Genomic DNA, 24,236 nt, shown 5'->3' with positions numbered 1-24,236 from the left:
TTTTAGTTAGCTTTCCGGCTCTTGTTGGTATTAAAGACCTGTTATTGGTTTCTGTATCTATGAGCACTGCTGTATCCAAGAAGACTCTNGGTTGCACTCTTCAACCCAGGCCAGTTCCAATCTCCAGATCCCCGTCCGCCCGCCCGGCTGAAACTGCCTTAGACACAGCTTCCCAGGCAACCCCCTGGGGCAATTCCAGGCCCCCTGCCGAGCTCTGGGGGCGGAGTCAGAATCGCTGCTTCCTTCTCTGAGTTGGGCTGGGAGCTTGGGCGGGGGCTTGCCTGCCGGGTGCGCCGAGCCCGAGCCCGCTGGAGTGAGGAAAACCAGGTCCCTCTATGTCTCTTCACCCCTAACACGAACTCACAGGCAAATCTCCCAGTTTTTAGCTCTCTGCCTTCCCTCTAGAGTTCCAGCCCGCCAGGAGCGCAGACTCCCGGTGTCCACGCGCCCGGCTTTTTCTGGTGCCCAAGCCGCCCGGGAGGACAATGGCGGCAGGCGCGCCGCTGCTCTGAAGTCCAGCCGCCAGGAGCCCGCACAAAGAAGCAGTCTGTGCTCTCAGCTCCCCCGGGACCAGTTGGCGTGAGGGGACCCGGTGTGCAGGTATTTGGCAAGTACGGTCTTTCTATGTCCCGAGCGGAGGTTTTTCTCCCTGAGCGGAGGTTTTTCTGTTTTGGACTCTCTCCTTTTCCCCTCTCACTCCCCGTAGAGGGCAGAGGGGGATCGCCTCCCACCCTGGAGTCTCCGATCCCGGCCCGATTTTATCTTCCCCGGTTCGCACTCAGTTAGAAGGCTCTCTCAGTGGATTCTGTGTCCTTTTTCTCCCAATCTCTCAGGTTTTGTAAGGTTTCCAATGGCTTCAGATCTTTTCCGTGTGATGTATGGGTGCGAGTGCAAGTACGGAGCTCCTTACTTCTCCACCATCTTGCCCCCCTATAATTGCTTATATTTTTAAAGAACATTATCTAAGCTAGAAAAGAATCATTGGGGACAGTAGGCTTTAATAAGATAAGGGCAATTCAGGCTACAGAAATTACCTAATGGATTTTGCTGATAACATTAGGGGCTGGCAATTCTATTTCACAATTATATGATGCTTAGAGAAGAGTTGAATAAATACATAGAATAAATACCTAACATTAAGATGCAGAAGAAAATGAACCAACTAAGAATCTGATAGAGAATGTATGTAATTATGTTTTTGAAAGAAGGCAATGCATTGAGAAGCAAACCAAAGAATCGAAAAGCTAACTTCCAATTATTCAATAAAACTTCGTGTTTGGGAATAGACAAGCTGCTAAAATACGTTCATGTTAGGGATAGGTAACCCCTAAAATGAGTTGGCAATATAATAGTGTAATATAAATTCACTGCAGAAAGTGAAAGTGGAGTGTAGGGGAGAGGATGTAATCCTAACAGTGTATTAAGATGCTAGATATAATACTCAAAATCATGAAAAGACTAAAAGCTAATGTATTTGAACCAGGGATGTTCATGTCTCCAAGGTTTAAGAAGCTTTTCATTGAAAGTAAAAGAAAAGAGTGACAATAATCAATATACTGCTTGAACACCTGGGCCACTCTTAACTAAAAGTTGGAGATGATTTGTAGCAAAAGGCAAGGTATGGCTAGAACCTCCCAGAATATTGCTACTCTTCATCCTTGAAATTTTCAGTTATGTGTTTCCCAAGAATTTCTGGGAGAAGTCCAGTTGCTCCAGTTAATGTCAATATAGCCTTTGATGAAGTGGAAAACTCCAACATGCATGCTACTTTTCTCAGAGAGGATTGAGTCTCCATTTTAATCCTGGAATGAAAACAGAGACTTCTACCTATTTTGAAGCCTCAGTTTAAATGGACACTTCTGTGTCCTATATCTGCTGCATGTATCATCCTGGGCAAGCTTTAAAAGTCTTTAATTTTCAACATTTCCACATGAAAAAAGATAGCTTCTTGTATGGTGACAATTAATGGATACTTGAATGTTTAAATATAAAATAAACCCAAGTCTGAAATGTAGTAGACGTTTCAGATATATCTGTTCTTTCTCTTGTCCTTGTATGTTAGATTCTTCAGGGAACTTCACTGAAATTGGGGTTTATTATTGAAACTCAAGGTTTATAAAGGTCTTAGCCTCACATGTTCAGGGTTTCCTCGCTCCCATGTTATCCCTGCATTTTTGGGTTGATCTATCTTTTCTTCCATTTCTGCTTACACTTATCTTTTGGGACTCATAGAATAAGTCCTTGGAAAATGCTCTTATTTTGTTAAATGTTTTTTCTGAGTTCTTTGAGTGTGCTAGTAAAAATTTAACCTGAGTTGCAATATTGTTAACTTTAACTGGCAACTGAGTTAAAACAAAAAATTCTCTAGGTTCTATCTTTCTTTCTAGGTCTGATTCCCTCTTTTAAACTTACCAGGTTTTGTAGAAAGCAGACTGGGTCAGGAACAATAAAGAATATCCTAATATGGCACAATTTAACCCTCAGAGTATAATTCTTGTTAGAACTGGTGGCCCACAAGTGATAATTTTGTGTGTATCAGAAACTCTTTAGATTCTTCTGTGTTTTTGTTGTTGTGTTGTTCTGTTTTGTTTTACCCTTCAAGGAACAGAAGATACAAAAGATAAAGGTCACTTTAATTCTATTTCTTACTTTTTAAAAAACCACAGAGAATGTTTGGTTGAACTTTTTTTCTAATTTAAAATTATTTTGTATTTTATTTTAAATAATTACTTTTGAAACATGGTGGTAATTACTCCAGATCTAATTCTTTTTTTTTTTCCTCACAGAAAACAGTCAAATCATAACAGAACTCATCCATATAGCTATCACTGAGCTGCTTTACTTAAGCTACAGAATTCTTAACACTTATAAAAATTCAGTTAGTTCACTGCTGCCATTATGTTTAATCAGTTTGTTTTTATTAACAAAGTTAATAATATTTTAAAGGAATTCTAAATTTAAAATTGATAAATTAATGATAATTAGCCTCATGAGTTAGGTTTTTGACACATTCCAGAACAAAATAGAAGAGCCTTATATTCATCTCATTTGCCGTGGTGGCATGAAAAATATAGAAAGAATACTCAATTTAGATTAAGAACACTCTGGTTCTTCTGTGTCCAACATTGCTGTGTCTGTGATTTTGGTCAAGACACTTAAATTTTATAAAACTGCTAATGTCAACCCTGCCTACCTCACATGATTTCTGTAAATATCAAAATATAGTATTTATAAACAAACTTTAAATCACAATGTGGATAAATTTAAATGATTACTTTTGTAATTTTTCTAAGTACATACTCAAATTTTTTTGTCATGATATATTTTGCTAATCAAGTTTTCTTTCACAAATTGAAATCCAATTAGATCTCTGCAGACCATGATGAACACATGGACTTATTTGGCAGATTTATTTGGTTTATTTATATAAATGTACAATTCAGAGTGCCATTATTACAATTTATTGGAAAAGAGTGAATATGCAAACACTATCAAATATTAGGTGACACCAAACAACATTTACTATCTGTTGGTTTATTTTCCCTTCCTATTATTTGTTTAGCATTTTCCTCTTTTGTTTGTAAATCCTGTGTTAATAGTGGATATATATGTCTCTTGGAGTTAATAAATGGTGCTAGAGAAACACTATATCCTTCAAATATAAAACAGGATTAGTACTGCTATACTACCAATAGGACGTGTTCACATAATTTTACAATACATAGAGCACCTGAGCCTGGTCTTTATAATCACTCTAAATGAGGAAGTTGTGACTCGGAAAAGTTATAACAATTACCTAGGGTCAATTAGTTGATTATTTGATAGATACAGTTTGATAACTGGGTTTTAGTCTACCTTTAGATAAGTAAAATCATTTGTTCCTCTATTTTGAATACCAAATCTTAAATGAACTAGCTTTACTTGATTAAAAAAGATCTATCTTAACTTGATAAAAAAAAAATCAGCCAATATATTGTAATACTTTTGGTGAACAACATTCCCCATAAAGATGGGTTATTCATAAAAAATAGTATCCCATCTTAAGTCACAGGTAGTATTTTGAAACTCACTGAATTCCTTTATAAAAATGTATTAAGATCCAAGCAATTTGCTAGTTTCTTGAGAGAACATAAAGGTAATCTATTTTCAGATAATATAATTGAGCTGATTCAAAACAAGAAATATATTGAAACTGCTCAAGGTGTTAAAAGCTAAGTACCAAAATAAATAGTCCCGACAAAAGTATCATAGGGTGGTATAGATGAATGCTTGTATCCTTTTCCTGTCACACACCTGAAGGAAGATAACTCTGTCATATGCTTCCTCTGTGAGTACGACAAGATTTTTAAGAATTTTTGGAGAATTGAAAATATTCCATAGAAATCATGCAAGTAAGTATGTAGGCAATCAACTTGATAAAATACTGATCACTGCTAGCAACTAATCTGAAGCTGTGCCATGTAGCCACAACCACAAAGCCTGACTGAAGACTCTGATAAAACTAAGGAAGGGATTGTTGACGCAGCCTTGGTGATGCATTAGCAGAATAGTGATGGAGGCCAGTGTGTTGAATTGTTGTAAAAGGATTTCTCTCCAGCAAAGGAGAAGACACTTTCCTCATATTATAAATTATAAGGTTCTGGCACTCAGCCTAGCTGAATCAATATGTACTGCCACAGAACGCAATAGGCAGTAAGAAGGCATGCATCTACTCCTATCTCCTTGAGTTTCCTCCCAATACACACTAGTGTAGGACTGTTGTTGGTGTTGCCTAGCCATTCACCTATGTGTGTTTATCTGATGGTAGTAAGGATAGTATATATTAGGGATGGATGGAAAATCTATTTCAGCGCACAGATTTTCTGTTTGGAGAGAGAAACATTTGTATACAAACGACTGCTTGTTATGACTTTGAGCTACAAATTCATGTAAGGATTAGCCTGTTCTTATGAAATGTCATGATTGGACCTCTCACACAAACTTTATTCCACACCAAACTTTAAGACAGGCAATTTTTCCTTACGTTCTTGGATGAGGATCAGGGTCATTTGAGATGGGATTCCAAGTTTATAAAGGGGCTAACTTTGTAAGTTATTAAGCAATGTATGCTCTGGTCTTCTTTTTTCCTCTCCTACAACTTCTGATCTATATAAGCTGAAAGGCCAGTTCACCAAGTCTCTAATGTGTGTGTGTGTGTGTGTGGGCACGCGAATGTATGTTTCTGCATTTTACTCTGCAGATCTGCACCTCATTGGGTTTTTATTATTATTTCTCATTTAAAATTTTCATTTGCTTAAGTTGGCAAATCTTCTCAAAATTTTGTAGGTTCTTGTTTTCTGTTCATATTTTCAAGTTTGTATTTTATTTCTTGAAATAGTAATAAGCACAGGTTTCAAAATTACTTGTCCGTATTCTCTGTAGGTTTGATTCTGTCCCCTTGGTGTAGGGGTAGCAAGTTCTCACTCACAGTGACTAGTTTCCTTGGGGCTGAAAGATTTTGTCTACTAGCTACTCAATTTTATTATAAAATTATTTGGGGAAGTTTTTTGTTACCTAGGATTATGGTGGCTTTCTCCAGAGAGAATTTATTGTGTTTTGCCAGTTATTTAGAGCCCATCCATTCAGAGGTCATATACAAATATATTTACACCTTAAAGGTTTTGGAAATACACACTTGGTATGAATTTTGATTACACTGAGGATTGATTGGCTCTCAGAGGTAGGCGTTTTCCACAATTGCTCTTCTCAACAACAAAGTATATCTACCATATCTCCTAATTTCTCACTTATAAGTAAAACTGGCATAAAAAAGTTTGAGAATAAACACAATTGATTCATGGTAAGTATTCAACTCAACTGATATTGACATCAGGCATTAAAAGTTAGAGTTGTAGAGTCCATTGCCTAATCCAACAAGTCAAGTGAGTTTAGGTAAGATAATTTTTTCAATATTTTAGTTTCGCTGGACTATAGATAAGGAGATTAGTAGAATTCTATCATGGTAAATCAGGTGAGAAAGAAAGACTTTGCACTACAGTAGTGCTACTTAGAATTTATAAGAAGGGGCAGTAGAGAATCATACGGGATCTGAATGAAAAAAATTTAGCAAGTGATAATATCAAGAGAAGGAAGAGTCAGATATAAATATTATCTATCATCAGTAACAAATGATGGCTTTAATCACAAAATGTCACTCACACCATCAAAACCTCTGTATTATCAACTTATCAAGATTAAAGGCAAGTGGATGAGAGTAAGGGATATTAACAGTTGTTTTGAAGCAGTGAGTTATTTCTAAAAGTCTAGGAATAAAAAACATCAAGACAGGGTTTTGATGCAGTTTATTTTCTGTTTTCCAATGAAATATGTATAAACACATATATATGTATTTTATCATGAAGATAAACAAGGACCTTTAGTTTCATATTTATTCCTTTTCCTAAATCAGTAATTTGTTAGCAAACACTAAGGGCAATTAAACATTTTGAAATATAAGGTAAAGGCCTGTATATTGAAAAGTCTATCAAAACAAATACATTTCCTCAATTGCATTTGTAAAGTTTGTATTACTATTATGATTGTTTCTACTTCCACTGGAAGATAAAGTTTAGACATACCTAAGACTAACACTTCTTATAGGATGAAAAGGAAGAAAAAATAATCTTTAAAAAAAACCATAAAGTTTTCCCTATTTAGTAAAACAGCTGCTGTTCCGCCTGCTTCAGTTTATCGTTGAATAAAAATTAAATACATGATACCCTGAAGGTAATTTTTCAATTACATAAAATGAGTAAACCATGATCACAGAAGAAACTGCCAACACTTACCACACCAGTACATGTACAAAGAAATTATTTACATTATTTAATGTCTTCCCGTTTCATTTTAAGACAGAGTTCACAACTGAACAATAGAAGAAGTTGAACAATTTTTAATGCCTACTATTAGTTACATGACAATCAGCCTGGTCATAAGTGGCAATGCGAAGTTAACCTTAATATGACTGGAAGTAACAGGTTAAGCATATGCCCTTTGTGCTTTTGTTTTCTCTTTTGTATTTATCCACCATATGGTTTATGCCAATCCAGGAACAGTGAAGTGATTATCCTTACTAACCTTAAATATAGTAACAATACTTAATGAATGTGAGTCAGATATATATTTACATGCAATCATGAGATTTGTCTTGGTCTTATAAAAGTATTCTTATTTTCCTCTACAACTTCAGCCTAGCTATGGCTTAGGCTGTCTTATTTCTAAAACTGATTATTCTGTCCTTTTTCAGTAAATTCAGTCTAGCAATGGTGTGCTTTAGTACCTTCAGTAAAATTAGAGTTGCTGTCCAATTTAGAATCTCAATCTCAGAAATTTTTCTCCTGATGTGTACTTTCCTTTATTTTGTTGTTATTTCACACCTTAACAGTGTTTCTACTTTCTAGAGTAATGGCCTAAAGAAAGAGAAAGTTGTGAAGCTCGTTATTATTTGTTTTTCCCCTTTCTCTCAACCACTGTTCATATAAACTTGGTACTGGGTGTCATTGGCGTAGGAGACTTGTCTACAGTTTTACTTCATTCGTACAAATAACAGTTAAGTGGTGATTCTAGCATAGATGGCACATGTGGTTTTCTTGGACATCACCCCATTTTATTTCACCGGTACAAAAGGACCCAAATGAGCAGGCTCATTTCCCTTCATTTCCTGCCAGTTCTCCTCTTCCGCATCACCTTCCTCGGTACAGTACTCAGGATGAGCTAAGTACATATCAAGACAAAGCAAAGGTTCCTTTCTCAAACACCACATGCTCCCTCTTGCAGATCAACAGGGTCCATTTGATTGTTCCTGTACACACCCATTTTGGAGCTAGGATGATGACTCCATAATCTTTCTAGACAAAATCTACTATAGCCTTTTCATGGTTAACAAAGGGCAGTTTGGCAAATGTCAAGATTAAAAAAAATCCCTGCTTGAGAAGTGAAGGCAAGTTCTGTAATTTTCCCACAGATGCATTCAAATCGTCAGGTAATACGTATTGAGTATCTTTTATCGTATTGTTTGGGGGAAATGGGGAAGAGAGTAGACAATGTATCTTAAAACACCAGGAAAGCTAACCTTTCTCAATGATACATATATCATTCAATGATATAATTTTCACTGCAAATAAGTTGAAAACCATCTGATTTTTCAATTTGATGAATTGCTGTTGTTAATGATGTTCTTGTTGGAAACTTATGATTAAACTGGTAGAGAATGTGAAGAAAGAAAAGCATTTGGGTGGTCTTATTTAACATGTAGCACCATGTCACAAATGCCTATGGGGTCAGTGTATATCCAGTTATATTCTATATTCATGTATTCTATCATTCTATTAAAATTGTTCCCTATACCCTTAACATATTATTACATTTTTGTAATGTAAGTCATTGCTGTGGTTTTCAGAAATCTGTACTTTACATTAGTTAATAGATAAAGTCATCAGTGGCCCAGTTTTCTTACTAAACATGTTTTAAAGTTCACTCTGGGTGCCTTCCAAGTTATTTTCAAGATTCTGATTATTAGTTCACATTTGAATTTATATTACCCTTCAACATGACCTTTGCCATAAGAAGTATTTCCTACTTGGAGAGGTGTGCTTTGTTAAATCCCATCTTTTTCTTATTTAATATCTCAAATAGATATTGCTTCCTACAAATTGCTGATGTTACCTTTGGAAAGAAATGCAAAGAATTCAAGGTCACCTTGGGAACTTTGAAAGAAGTGTTCGATAATTTTCTACATGCAATATAAAATACCCGTGGTTCACACTGGTAAGTATGTGACCTTTGTGTCACTTTTAAACTCCTGTAACCATTTGGTCAAATTTGTCATATATACCATATCCATATCAGGCATATGTCTAAATGGCCATGATGCATACATACAATTTTTTGTATTAATCAATCACATCAATAAATCAAATACACTTTTTTTCAGTACTTTTGTAATTTGAGAAAAAGAGGCTATTTAAGCTTGACATTCTAGATAGTTTGTTACTTAAGTCCATTCAAAATAATATTCTAAGATTTTTCCATAAAAATATGATGTCATCTTCTATAAAACAAATGGGCAGAAGTGAAATTAGCTATTTATGTACCTTTCACAAAAGGTGGAGTGTTTTCTCCCCTCTGTCACAGTCCTGGAGCCCTAGATTTTACTGCCTCCATTGTTCTAATCTCAGCATCAACCACTCTCCACATGCCACTCCTAATGCCACCAAATCACATAAAGGAAGAAGAAATATGGAGCATATTTATATTGGCTTTTAATAGTCATAGACACTCCAAGTTAAGATCACTCCAACAATGGCTGTAAATCAGAATTATATGTACAGTGTCTGAAAACTCATCCAAAGTTGGAAAATAAGGCAACATATAGGTGATATATTTTTTTCAGTGCTATACTAAGGCAAAGAGGACTGAACATTGTTTAAATAAGGGAATTTACTTAGTTGGATTCACTATTTACCTCTCAGACATGTTGCAAGTTACAGGTTAGCTTGTAGATTCTTGCCTAATAATTTCAGGGAATACATAAACCTTAAAGATTGTATTTCAAAGCTCTGCTGAGCAGTGTTAGACAGAAAACCACAGGCCCAAAGTGGTGTCACTAAACCAAGACTTAATACCTAATTTAACTGCAGTTTTCAATGCCCCCCACCCAAGGTAACCTTTACTCAACAAACTGGAATTTCCTATCAACACTGGGAGGTAGTCACCTAACAGATCCCTTCTATTCCACCTAGGAGGATGACCTTGCCTGAAACAATGAATTCCTTGCTAATAAACTCCTTTTTCACAGCTTTCCTGATTTAAAAACCTTAGATCTTGTACAGCTTCTTGGAACTCCCCTCTACCTGCTAGATTGGATGCTTTTGGATTTATGAATAGTTGTAATAAAGCCAATTAGATTTTCAAATGTCCTCACTTAAACATTGTGTTTTAACAACAGTAACTAATTATATAACCTGACCCTGTCATTCTAAAAATAGCCTAAGTTTTCAACTACTCTTTGAATCAGTTATACGGCCATTTTACTGAAACTCTCATAGAATTCATGAGTTAAATAAGTTTTTAACATTTTTTTCTATGTTTTCCTAAAAGTCACTAGATTAAGCTATTTGAAAGTTATAGTTTAGGAATGGCTTTTGAAATACGTGGGCCTCTGAGCCACATCACAAGCTTCGACACTTGGAAACCAGTATATAGTCCATAGGTTTTCCAGGATAGCGTAAAGAAAAATAGCAAAATGATGAAGTGTGTGAAGGTTGTGTTCTGCATTCCTTCACTGGTACCTAGCTCATGTCTCAGTCTTGTTAAAGGCTCTTTACACCATTCCTCATCTTCAGGACCCATCCAAACATTGCTTCCTCTAAGTCTTCCCTTATTCCCGTCAGCCTGCAACTGAGGATTAATTTGTTTCTTGCTCTTGCAATCTGATGGCATTTCATTCCCATTTCTATTGTATTATAAATTTAGTTCTTATGTCTCTTTCATTAAACATCATTTATTGGGCAGAGATCCACTCTTAATTCTGTTCAGCTGGATAGAGGAATATGTGCTCATAATAAAAGTATACTAACACAGTAACTCTAGAGAGAATGAATAATGAAGGAATAAGGTAACAATGGAAAAGATCAAATCATCCTATTAGCACTAAGACAAATAAGTCAACCTGATAGAGAATAGAAGCTTGTGCTGGAAGGGGGTGGCATGGAAAACACTAATACAACAAATGGCCAAGTCAGGAATGACCTTGCATACAGAATTATTAAAATCTTTCAATTAGAGAAACTGACTTCAGTATCTTTATGTCAGTTTCCAAGTGCTTTGCCTTTATGAAAATATAAAAGCCTTTATCTAAATAAATTGTTTAATGATATAAGATTTCACCAAAGTCAACATACTACATACAATCTTACTAACATTGTTTACAAATCTTAAAACATGTGCAACTAAATCACAAACGTATTCCTGACTTCCTAGTGAGATTTACTAAGAAAATCATTTTCAATCATAGTGTAGTTTGGATTGTTTGTTGTGGGAAATTACATTTCCCAATTTAACTCCTATTATGGGATGAAATATTCATTTTTTTCACCTCTTACTAGAGGGAATATTTCAGATTCACTGAAGAAATACAAGATAAAATAAAAAGACAGACTTTTTTGTAGAATTTTTTTTTTCAAAGGAAAATTTATTTTTGAAAGTATAAGGTTTTTTTAAAGTTCTTGTGAATTGCCTTCCCTTTCTGTGTCAGAGTCCCAGCCTGCTCCTGTGTTGTGCTTTACTTTTTTTTTTTTTCCCCCAACTCTTTCTGCTTTCCTTTCATCTTTCTCCTTTTTAAGTTGTGTCTTCTGTACAGGATTAGACCTGAAGTTTAACATTTTTTCAGTTTTTCTTAAATCAAGTGTGGTTGCAATCAGGTAACTGTTTGGAGAGGTAAGGAACAGAAAGAAAGGAGTGAAGGGAAGGCCATGCTGAGAAAAAAGACCAAGGCAGGAAACAGAGAGAAGCTCTGTCTGCTAGCAATTAACACAGGGTGTCCTTTGCGCATCAGGATCTAGAGAAGCGTTTGATGAAATAAAGGAAATGATTCATAAGCTACATCTGAACTCTTTTATTTATCTCCTTTTTTTTTTTTTTGCATGAAACAGCCTCAATTAATGGGATGCCTACATTTAGAGATTTGAACTCTGCTTTAGAAGCACTAATGACCTAGTCCAAAACTTTTAGCAAAAACAGAAAAGGAAAAAAAGAAACTGGAAAATCCTACAGTGAGCTCCAATTAGAAAGCTCTTCAAAAGTTTATTTCTCTTAATTGTTACTATGAAAAAAATATCTAATTTAGTGCTCTAGATTGCATGTGCATCCTCTTTTTCCTAGTGTTTCTTCTCTGTATTCAGTAATCCGAGGCTGTTTGATTTAATCCAGTCCTTTTTGTTGGCTTAATGAGAGAGGAAAGGAATACATTTTAGCTTTGCTTTGTTTGCAAAATTCAGCTGCTGACCTATAAGCCTTCCTTGTTTTCTTAAATATCTGATTGGTAGACTAGATTGCAACATTTCTTCTGACCCTCCTCTTGAGAAGGAGGGAATTTACTTATTAATTAAAGATAAAGAATCTGATTCTGGTTTCACCTTGACAATCAGATGCACTCTGGGAGGTCTATGAGAGTTAGTTTTCAGTGGGCTGATTAGGGTAATGTTGAGACAGGAAATTTTAAAATGCTATACTTAGAAATGGGTCAGGAGAAAGAAGGAAATATACTTCTATATTGAGAGAAACAAAAGAACTTTAATCAAGAGTTGTTTTCCCTGCTTCTTTCTGAATCACAACTTGAGAATTTCATCAGCAGTTAAATCTATTTGATTCACTTTTTAAAACTTGTATATATGTTGCAAACCCAACTCTGAAAAGCTATGTGAAAACTACCATTACAGAAAAAAACAGTTCAAATCATATAAACTGTGAGGTGCTTGGGTGATTCAGTCGGTTAAACGTCCGACTTCGGCTCAGGTCATGATCTCATGGCTCAGGAGTTGAAGCCCCGCATTGGGCACTGCACTGATAACTCAGAGCCTGGAGCCTACTTCAGATTCTGTGCCTACCTCTCTCTGTCCCTCCCTTGCTCACACTGTGTGTCTCTCTCTCAAAAAAAAAAAATTGAAAAATTTTTTTGAAAAAGTCATCTAAACTGTGATACTAGAGAACAAGCATGAAAATAGAAGAGTCAGGGGTGTTTCAAAAGTTGGTATATTGTCTAGAACCTTTCTTTTCTTCTCTTTGCCTGGGAAGAGAGTGGCCAGCAATTATTAAATTGAACTGTATATTGTCTGTGGTTTCAGTCAACCCTATTCGTTCTGTCCTCCTTATTATAGAGTAGATGTTTGAATAGGCTTTGGTTAGATCCCGCAGATCCCTGCTGAACTTCCATGATATGTGATAGCTTGTGATAGTCCTGAGACAAACTGAATCTGATCCACTGAGGGCTGGCTTGTGAGAATGAGTGTTGGTGAGCAATCCTCGCTCACTGTCTAGCATCTGTAGCTCAGCGTGGCTTCATTTTATTCTACGTGTTCTGTATACAGTAACATATGGTAGCAATAAAATCTTGTGGTTTTATGGAAAATTGGACCCCCAAAGAAAACCAATCACCTTTTCTGTGTTTAAAAGTGAAAAAATCTTGAGGGAAAAAAAGGGTAGCTTTAATTTAGATTAGAGAAGTTTTAGAAAAATAAAAAGGAGAATGTTGACTTTGCTGTTGCTCTGATACAGAAATGGCAAATATGCCATAACTTTTATATGCAAACAAAAGAGAGGGGAAGAGAGGGAAAGGGAATGGTATTCGTATAATTACCTTTCAATTCAAACAACACAAAATTTTTGAGTCTGGTGACAAAAAAACTATTGAAATTTGAAAAGAAGGATTGTATGATTATATGAGATTTCTAAATGAATTTAGTTCTATATTTATAGAATAGTTAATGGTCTAAAAGGATCAGTTAATATTTTCACTTAAGCTTCATGTTGTGGAGGAAGTAATATAGTTTTTAAATAGTCTTCATAGATTTGGGGCTTTAATAAAGAATATAGCTTTTATGAATATCAAATACTTACTATATGTTTGTACATGCATGCATTTCCTTAGAAGGCAATAAGCTAACCACAGTTATTTGACTGAAGACTTTAAAACCCATATAGCTGATACATAGCTATTACAGGTGATCATGGTACCTTCCTCTTCCTTCAAAGCCAGCAACATTTCATCTTTATGATTGTGACTTGGAAAAGCCTCCATTTTTTTGAAAGGTTTCCACTTTTAAGCACCCATGCTATTAGATTGGGGCAACCTGGAAAATCTATAATGATCTCCCCATTTTAAGGCCCTTAATGACATCTGTAAAATTCCTTTTCCCATGTGAGATAATATTTTCACATATTCTGGGGATCAGGATGTGGAAATCTTTGATGGGAGCTATTATTCTGCCTACTAAAGGAGTATTTAATTTATATTCATATAGGAGTTTAGTTTGTACTTTTATTTTCTGTGCTGAGCAGATTTTGGTGTAAAGACTAATTGATAACATTATGGTAGCTTCAATCTTCTTTATGATTAAGTTTACTTGATAGAACTCATCTATAATACAGTGTATGCCCCATGACTTTTGCAGTGGATTCAGGTTGGTGATAAATTTTTCAAAGCACTGCATGAGGACTTATTTTAAAATATATGTACTGATTGCCTGGGCACCATTGTATTCAATATATAAATATCATTACCTTCATGGAGCTGAAATAAATAGACAATAGTTAAGAACAGCAAGAAAAAAATATATTATGTTATGCAGTGATAGCTGCTAAAAATAAAATAGAGGCTGCTATGTTAAAAAGTGACAGGAGAATGAAATTTTAGGAAGAATGACTAGGGAAGGCTTCTGAAAAGACAACATTTGAGTAAAGCCCTAATGAGGTTGAGGAAATGAGCATGAGAATATCCTGAGAGGATCATTCTAATCAGAAGGACTCAGATGTAATAGAAGGGAATGAAGTCAAATAACGGGGAACATTATTCATTTAGATCTCTGAGGTCATAGGAATGACTTTATATTTTACTCTGAGAGAGATGAGTTAACATTGGGAGTTTTTGAGCAGAAAAGTGAAGTGACTTAACTTTAGTTTAACAAGATGATATTGCCCTCTCTGAGACATTGCATGGTAGGTAGACAAGAGTGGAAGCAGATAAATTATTGAAAACTTAAATGCAAAGAGATTATAGCTTAGGCCAGGAGTGCTAGCAATGGAGTGGTAGCATACGGTTGGAATTCAGGCACAGTTTGAAGATAGGGCTAATGGATTAAATGCTGGGTGGGAGAAGAGGACTCAAGGATGACTACAAGGTCTTTGAGTAGCAATTCAATGAGATGGAGAAGACTATGTAGTAGGTTTGGTGAATATCAGGAACTCTGTTCTGGTATGTTAGATTTCAGATGAAAGAAGATGTCCAAAGTCTGAGTCTTAAGAACTTTATACATTTGGCAATCAAAGGGAAAAGAGACATGAGGAAAAAAAAAAAAAAAAGACTGAGTGATAGTGGCCAGAGAGAAAAATAGGCTTGAAGCCAAAAGAACATGGTTTGTTTTTTTTTTAAAGGTCAATACTGTCTTTTTTTTTTTAATATTTTTATTTATTTCTAGGAGAGAGAGAGAGAGACAGCATGAGCAGGCAAGGGTCAGAGAGAGGGAGATATAGACTCCGAAATAGGCTCCAGGCTCTGTGCTGGCAGTCAGCACAGAGCCCGACGCGGGGCTCGAACCCACGAACCGCGAGATCATGACCTAAGTGAAAGTCGGACGCTTAACCGACTAAGTCACACAGGCGCCCCCAAAAGAACATGTTTTAAGTGAGAGAGTAACCGGATGTGTTAAACGCTGCAAAGTCATACAGGAGTGGAGAACTGAGTGATGAACTTAGCAATATGGACGGCTTTTTTGAGCTTGCTGACAGGTGTCTATGAAAGAGTGAAGGTAAATATTGATTTGAAGCAGTTTCAAGAGATAATGGTAAGAAAATTTTTCATATTGTAACAAAAAGAGGGGAAATTGATAAAGCAATGAGTAGGATATAAATAACTCTGTTTTGGGCACAAGTAGAGGACACAGCAGTGAGTAGTGTGGAAAGCACATTCATAGTAATAGGACAGAAGTTAGAGATTACAGGCTCAGTTGAACATAAGTGGATACAAACTCAGAATTCTCTGCCAGATACTTCTGTATTTTTAGTGAAATTATTGCCTGATTATATTTTTTATAAATTAAGTTCACTTTTATTTGTAGAAAGGGTTCCACACTAACAAAATTTTCAAATTTGTTATCATAAAATATTTGAAATTTCTTGTAACTTTTTTATCACCATATATGTATATATATATATATATATACGTATACGCATATGTATGTATATGTATATATATACACTCACTTTTTATATTTATTACCCTATTTAGAGGTTACCTGTCAGAGGCATTTTAAGATAAACCAGTAGAAAATTATTTTAAACTAAATGTTTTAAGTTACTCATATTATTGACAAGTTTCGCACATGTCCATAAAGTAAGATATTGACAGAGGTGGATGCATTTTTGTCCCTTTGACTCATGTTTCCGAAAGGTAGCTCATTTCCAGCTACACATAAAAGTTGAAATCAGAATTTAAACAGCATGTTAGTGGCTCAGGCGGTTGAGCCTCTGACTCTTGGCTTCAGCTCAGGTCACCATCTCACAGTTCGTGAGATGGAGTCTTACAGCAGGCTCTTTGATGACAGTGCATCCTGCTTGGGATTCTCTCTCCCTCTTCCTCTCCCTTTCCCTCTCCCTTGCCCTTCTCAGGATCTGTCTCTTTCTCAAAATAAATAAACATAAAAAACCCTCAAAAAAAACAGCATCTTAACATTCCTAGTTCTTGGTCAAAAATTGACCATTTACACCACCCTCATTTTNCAACCGTTTCGGTAAGATGCCAAAATGCAACTATGCCCTAAGAGTAGTCTTCTATGAATAAGTCGCAGGAAGTCCTTTACTTTCATTTTTGTTACTTCTGTCTCACCCACTTACCTAGCACTCACTTCCACACTGCAGATGGTGGTGACATTATGCCTACTTGTAGTCTGTGCTTTGGAAGCCATCAGTCACAAGTCCTTGTCATGAATAAGAAGTTAGCCTATACTTAGCATACATTATCAATACCTATGTGGCCCTGCCCTTCACAGTGGAATTCAATTCATTATGTAGCAGGAATGATAAGTTCTGGACTTCACATCACAAATAAGAGGAGCCTGCATCATATCCCACTACCAAGTACTTTCTTGTCTCCATGACTACTATTTGTTTACATGCATTGGTAAAGATATTACCAATTTTCTCACTTGCAACAATCATCTGTAACACCAACCCGAAGGCCCATGACAAATCAATATGATTAAACACACATGCGCACGCACACACACACACACACACACACCACCACCATTTTGACTGTGATTCTGTTGACATTTAATTCTCCTTGATCCAAGGTTTAATTAGACCCAGGACTGAGGGAAATTAGCTTAGAATAACAGGTTCAGAGTTCTATTGTATGAAAAATGTTCAAAATATGCCTAATAATAATAAAGAATTAACCATGAATGTCTTATTTATGTCAAGGTTTGAAAATAGTGCTTGAATATGATGTAGATTATTCTCTTCAATTGTAATTTATTTTACTGTTGACTCTCTGGGCTGTGTCTTCACAATGGAGTTTTGAAACAGAAAGGCACTTGCAGGCCAGCATATTTGCCCAGCTGTGCTATAATTGTCTTAAGTGTAAGCTGATGGAAGAAAACCAAACAACAAAAGACTTTGTCTTCAGTCCAAACATTGAAATGAGACAAGCCAAAGCAAAAATGACATTGGGAGTAAAAACATAACCCATTCCAAACTAAATGAGTAGACCATTGGTGTTCGAAATGAGACATTCTATCACAAAATATTCTGAGGCCACTCTTGCTGCAGGTTAAGGTCTAACATAAAACTTTAAGACAATTTCAAATTATTACAACCTTAATTTCTTTTATGTTGGTTATTTTCAAATTTACTATTCTTATTTTTTATTATTTGGGTGGAAAAACTTAGGGGAAGTCTTTAGATGAAAAATGTTTTATTCTTTAGATGAATAAAATGATTATAAAGTTTATATTAAATATATTTAATGTGTTATATTAAATATATTTAATGTGTTATATTAAATATGGTAGTCAAGTAGCTGAGCTTTTTCAAGGGATACTTTTTCAAAAGTTACGGTTATTTTGCTTAGGCCACATAACACAAATAACCGTCCATGTAACATTCCAAAACACCCTTTAAGTGTTAGCTTCTTTAAATACTGCAGATTGTAATCAATATATAATTATATAATTACAATTTGAAACTCCTTGCAAGTTTAAAAACAAAACAAAAAGCCCTAGACCGATGATATCTTTGTGAGAACAGATCAACTCAGCTTTAGTAGTATAGCTATGATAAGGTCAAAACATTTTTTTCACCGCTTTCAAGAGATTTGATCAAAAGCAGTTCACATTTATATGGGACAAACAAGAAAACACATTTGACATCATGCTGTAAGGCTATGCTAATTGTTTTGCCTTAATAAACTCAGAAGGGGCCTGGACCATCTGGATGTTTCACAGAAGATAAAGTTGGTCCACTATTTTGATGACATCAAGTTAATTAAACCAGATGAGCAAGATGTGGCAAGTATATTGGAGGCCTTGATAAAACACATATGTTCCAGAAGTTAGAGATAAAACCTATAATGTTTCAGGGGCCTGAAGTTTTTAGGGATTTAGTGTCCAGAGGCATTCCAGGAAAACTTCTTCAAAATAAAGGAGCAAATTATTGCAACTCACACTTTTCACACCTAAGAAGGAAGCGAAAACTCAGGAGGTCTTTCCAGGATCTGGAGAAAACATAGCTCACACTTCAACATATGAGAATACTATTAGGATTCATTTACTAGTGGTATAAAACACTTCTAAATTTAAGTTGGGCTCTTAACAGGTAAGGACTCTTTTCCTGCCCCGAATGCACAGCAAATGCTGCTGATACATGAGACCTCTTCATAACTGTGAGCGAATTCCTTTAATAAATAAATATCTATATAGATGTATAGATATCTCCCATTGGTTCTATATCTCTGGAGAATCCTAATACTGTATTAGACTGATGTTCTCAATCTGAGCACTATCAGCATTTTAGACTAGATAATTCCTTGTTGTGGGACTGTCCTGTGCAATATAGGATATTTAGTAGCATCCTTGATCTCTATCCACTAGGTGCCAGTAGCATACTCACATCCTTAGTCATAACAATCATACATGTCTCCAGACATAGCCAAATGTCTCCTGAAGGGCAAAATTTTTCCTAGTCGAGAACCATAGCTCTAGAGGAATCTGAGTGGGAAAAAAACACTATATGGGGTAAGGGCTACCTACACTATCACATTGTAACCTAGACCTATGAGGGACTGAGAAAAAGATGTATGTGCCATCTATAGCAAAGACAGACAGCGTTCAAAATGTTCTGGTATGTGGTGCTGGCTCTAGTAAAGATAAAGAATTTGACCATAAAACATCAAGCCACCATGCAACCAAAGCTTCGCCTTGTGAACTGGGTCTGTCGAGCCGCAAAGTCAAGATACACCAGGACCAGGTGCATGCAGGCTCAAAGAGCATAAGTGTACTACGAGATTCTATATTCTGAACACTATGCCATCTACCACTATTCTTTTGCACTTCTCCCTGAGTTCATCACCCCTTACGGTGGTGAGGGGAATTTCTTATAACTGTCTGAAGAAAGAGAGACAAAGCTGAGTTTGGTTCATGACCTGGTGGATTTGGTAAGTGGAACAAGTTGAAAATGAATGGTTATTGTACTACAGCCTTATTTAGGGGTAGAGCTGAATAGGTCTATGGTGGTCCATTCATATTCGACATAGTTCCTAATGCAATTTAATTGAGAAAAAATGTTTTTTCAATGAATACTTTGGGAACAGTAGCCATTTGGATAAAAATGAACCTCAGCCTTCTCTTTATAATACACACACACACACACACACACAGACACACACAACTTAACTTAAAATGGATCATAAATTTAAACCCAAAAGCTAAAACTATAAAATACATAAAGAAAATATAAACAATTTTTGTAACCTTGAAATAAGCACTTTTCTTATATAAAGCATAAAAAGTACAAATCCTAAAAGAAAATTCAATCACATGAACATTATGAATTAAAAACATCTGCTCTTCAAAATATTTTATTATTAAAATGAAAGAAGCCACAGTTTAATATATATACATATTTTATGTGTATGTTTTTGCAATNTCTGCCCATTTCTTCACTGGGTTGTTTGTGTTTCGGACGTGTAGTTTGATGAGTTCCTTATATATTCTGGATATTAACCCTTTATCTGATATGTCATTTGCAACTATTTTTTCCCATTCCATTGGTTGCCTATTAATTTTCTGGGTTGTTTCCTTGGCTGTGTTTTTGCAATAGTTCTATATTGCAAATATAATATATTCATATTATATGCAAATATAAATAATCTGGTATTTGAATATATAAAGAATGGCTGCAATTTGATAATGCAATAAAATGGGTAAAAGATTTAAACAAACCTTTCAAAGAAGAATATATACAAATGTCCAATAAGCATATAAAATATGTTTAGCGTAATTTTTCATTAGAAAAGTTCAAATTAAAATAGTTATCAAAACATATCAGAATGTTTCAAATTAAAAGGCTGATGATATGTGTAATGATAAGGTTGTAGAATATTTATAACTTACTGCCTTATATTATTGAAGGAGATATAAAATAGTAAAATGTTTTAGAAAATACCCTGAGAATGTTGTTACACATACTTGGTACAGAGCCACCAATTCTATTCTAATTATTGAAACAGAAGCAAACAGAAACAAACACATGTATCCCACAAATATTTGCATATAAAAGTCTATGGCATCATTAGTCTCAAAATCCAAAACTGGGAACAAAGCTAAATGTTCATCAAAAAATTAGCATATAAGGAAATTATACCATATTTAAGGCAATCAAATACTACCTAACCTAAAAGCCAATTACTGATATTTACCACAACATGGATGATTCTCAAAATAATTTTGTTGGGTAGACTTGTCTAAAGATGTTGACTAGTCCAATTTGGCTGATGATATTGTTCAAGTTTTCTCTTTTTCTATCAATTATCAGAATGATTGTCTTGAAGTCTCTAGTATAATGATAAATTTATCTCTCCGTTTGTTCTTATCTGTTTTGATTCATATATTTTTATGTCTTCTTGTAAAATTGACCACTTTATCATTATGAAATGATTCTATTTTTCCCTAGTAATATTTTTGTTAGTAATTTTGTTTAGTAAAAAGAGCCAGACACACAAAATAGAACATTTTGTATAATTTCACTTATATAGAATCCCAGAGCAGGCAAATCTAATGTGTAATGACATAAAACAGGTCAATTAGTACCTGGGGACAGGGGTGAGAGTGGGGTTATTGGCTATAGATTGGTATGAGGAGACATTTTAGAGTGATAGAAATGTTTATCTCTTGACAGGCTATGGTTACATGGAGGTGTATATTTGTCAGCACATTAGAAACTCTATGCTTAAAGTGGATGCAATTAATATTATTAGAATAATACTTCAATAATGTCACTTAATAAGAAGTAAAAGAATGTTAGTATATTTGATAAATTGTAATGCTAAAGGTAAAAGAATAAAAAGGAGAAAACCAATAAACGAGAACATCATTAGTGGACTGTACTGAATATTTCAGGGTGAAATATTAACTCAAAATGAATAATCTATCAAAAGTTAAATATAAAAATATGAAATTTCAAGAAAAAATATATACACACTAATTATACAAATCTTATTTTGTTTTTCCTTTCCTTCCTTTCCTCTCCTGTGTGTTTGCAATGTCTAATTTATTAGTTGAGTTTCTTGAGAGTATGAACACTCAGTGTATGCTTCTCTCATCTTCCACTGGCCTGTTTTGATTAATGACTCACTAGTATTGATGATCAATGAATACATGTTACTTGACACATTAATTTGCCTTATAAACTATGTTTCTTCCCAAAATATTCCACATTTCTTCTTACAGATTTCTTTAACTTCAGCAATATTAAGTGCAAAGAAGAGATTAGCGACCATTTAGCAAGAGAGCAGAAGGTAGAAGTTAGGTGTTAGTGAAGTATAATTTTAGCTCACAGTGTGAGTGTTAATTGAATGTTATTGCTAATAGTACAGCTGTAACAGTATAGTCACTTGTTAAATGTAGAAACAAAGTGATTATGGAAGTCAAAACAGTGAATTAAAACAGGCAGGTAATAGAAGGTCTTGTTAGCACACCATCATATTTTTAAAGAACTAAAATTGAATGTAGTGAGCCCAAGACAATGAGGTAAAAAGTTCTTGGTGTTCAAGTTAACTATTTTGAAATTTCTATTCAAAGACAATCTTAGAGTCAAAAGAAGAATATAATATTGAATATACATTTTCGCTCTTAAAGACAATTTACTGTTCATATCTGCTAATTTGAGTATGCTAGCACTTGATTAGTGTTAAAATTGTTGACTCAAAATTATTTTTTAATGTTTGTTTTGATAGATCATCTTATAGTGGAATAAATTTAATGTTCAGAATGTTAGTTTTTACTTATATTAATTCAATGCTTATTGATACAAATTAAAGGATAATGCTTAATCTGAAATAATGGGCTCCTTTCTAAAATTGAAAGTGAGGTAGATGTAGAGAATTTTACCAATAGGAGAGAATTATGAAATAGAATTCAGAGAGGTGTATTTGTTTTACCAGTCACATATGAAACCAGAATGATTATGTGTTATTTCTGATTTCTGTGTTGTCCACCCTGTTAACGTGCATACAATGTTCACAGTGTCTTCATACTTCAGATAGAAGTCAGAGTTAGCCATTTTATAGGATAGCTGGAGCCATGTTTATGGTCACACTAAAGTATTCACCAGCTCTGGCCCATTTTCAGATTCAGTAGCTTCTCTTAAAAGTGTGACATGAGGTTCTCTGTACTTGGAAGTCAGAATCAGAATATTACTACAAATGGGCACTTCTAGTGGTTGCAGACGTGATTAAAACATATCTCTCCTTCATGCTCCATCATTTTTTTGTTCATATTCACTTTTTCTCCATATTGCTCCTTACATAATTAGAAAATCAATTTGAAATGGCTATAAAAATAATTACAATACAAAATCATCAAAGTAACCAGTTGATGGAATGCAATTGAGGGAAAATAAGAATAAATCTACTATAAAAATGGTAGAGAACTGACAAGCTGTAATGTGTGTCACAAGATCCCTTCCTAGTCCCTTCATTTAGGGAATGCATATTTTCAAAATGATGCTAACTGACTTAATGTGTAGTAATGCTGTGTTTACATAACTCAGTTCACTCAGGAAAGGTGAGGAGGAAAGGTATATGTAAAAGGGGGGCAAATTAGGTGAAAAACAATGATTTTCTGTATTTCAGGCCCTCATTTTTAATAAAACAAAGTATTTAGATCACTTTTAGGACAGTCATTGGAAATTCTCTGGGAGCTATCATAGCCTTATATACATTTGAAAAAGTATTCTTTTTTAAGCATTTCTTAAGATAATAGATAAAACTAAATTTAGAAATCATGGTTTAAAAGTGAAAATTCTATAAAGATCACAAATGGAACAAATATTTTATCCCGTCTGTAACTTATGAGCCTCTAAAAATGGTATGAACCTGAATCTCTTAATTCCTGATCATCACTAGCAGAATGTTTTACATGTAATAATACCAAATAAAAGTTGGTTTGGTTAAAATGAGACAGACTTTGTTTTGATTAGTTTATTCCCCCATGAATGCAAGCTGAAAACTACATACAGATTTAGTTGTTAGGTTTTACATGGGTGGGGGAAGTATTTTTATGATCTTAGGTATGGGTGTATCATAAAGGAAAAAGAAGAAAAGTAAAAAAAAAATTGTATGTGTGTGTATGAGTCTATCTGCATGTATGCCAATGTATATTTTTCTAATATTTATTTGATATATCTATGATAATGACACTTTTAATTGCTTACCCAATATCCATTTTCTCCATCTTCTACAATTAACCAAATAATAAATCATTCCATTGTCTCACGTTGCCCAGAGGGAAAAATTCACAATCATGTCTTGCAACACATCATCTTGCAGGCCAATTTTAACAAATAAAATGAAAACATAAGCATTATGTGTGAGCTAATTAAAAAATATAAAGATGGATTCAGTCAATATGTACCTTTTGTTCGGCTTGTTGCCTTCTAGTGGAGTGGCAGCCACCTTGCCTGTATGAATATGGAAGGCACACACAAAGTAGAAAGACCCCAGCCTGGATTCATAAGGAAGCCATGGATCCAAAATTCTAGACCAGTATTATACACCTCTGGAGTTATTTTATATAAAAACAGAAAAGTATAATTTGGATAAAGACATAGCAGGTTCTTTGTTACCTTCAGCTCATTGCAACCTACATAACACATTAGCCTCTTGCCCAGTAGGGATTTAGGAGAATATAGATATATGAAAGTAGAAGATA

The 24,236-nt window shown here is 34.8% G+C and overlaps 1 long non-coding RNA gene across 3 annotated transcripts in view; it reads left to right on the top strand.

Moving 5' to 3' along the window:
• Positions 1-409: 409 nt before the first annotated feature.
• Positions 410-24,236, top strand: part of LOC144244161 (uncharacterized) — a 184,958-nt gene continuing 161,131 nt past the window's right edge. For all 3 annotated transcript variants that reach the window (XR_013338857.1, XR_013338855.1, XR_013338856.1), the window contains exons 1-2: positions 410-600; positions 8,674-8,805. This is a non-coding gene — a long non-coding RNA (uncharacterized LOC144244161). The remainder of the gene's footprint in view (positions 601-8,673; positions 8,806-24,236) is intronic.

The sequence above is a fragment of the Crocuta crocuta genome, unplaced genomic scaffold, assembly GCF_008692635.1.
Source record: "Crocuta crocuta isolate KB4526 unplaced genomic scaffold, BGI_CrCroc_1.0 scaffold1028, whole genome shotgun sequence".
NCBI lineage: Eukaryota > Metazoa > Chordata > Mammalia > Carnivora > Hyaenidae > Crocuta > Crocuta crocuta.
The sequence above is the reverse complement of the archived record's forward strand: the minus strand, read 5'-3'. Positions and strand labels throughout refer to the sequence as shown.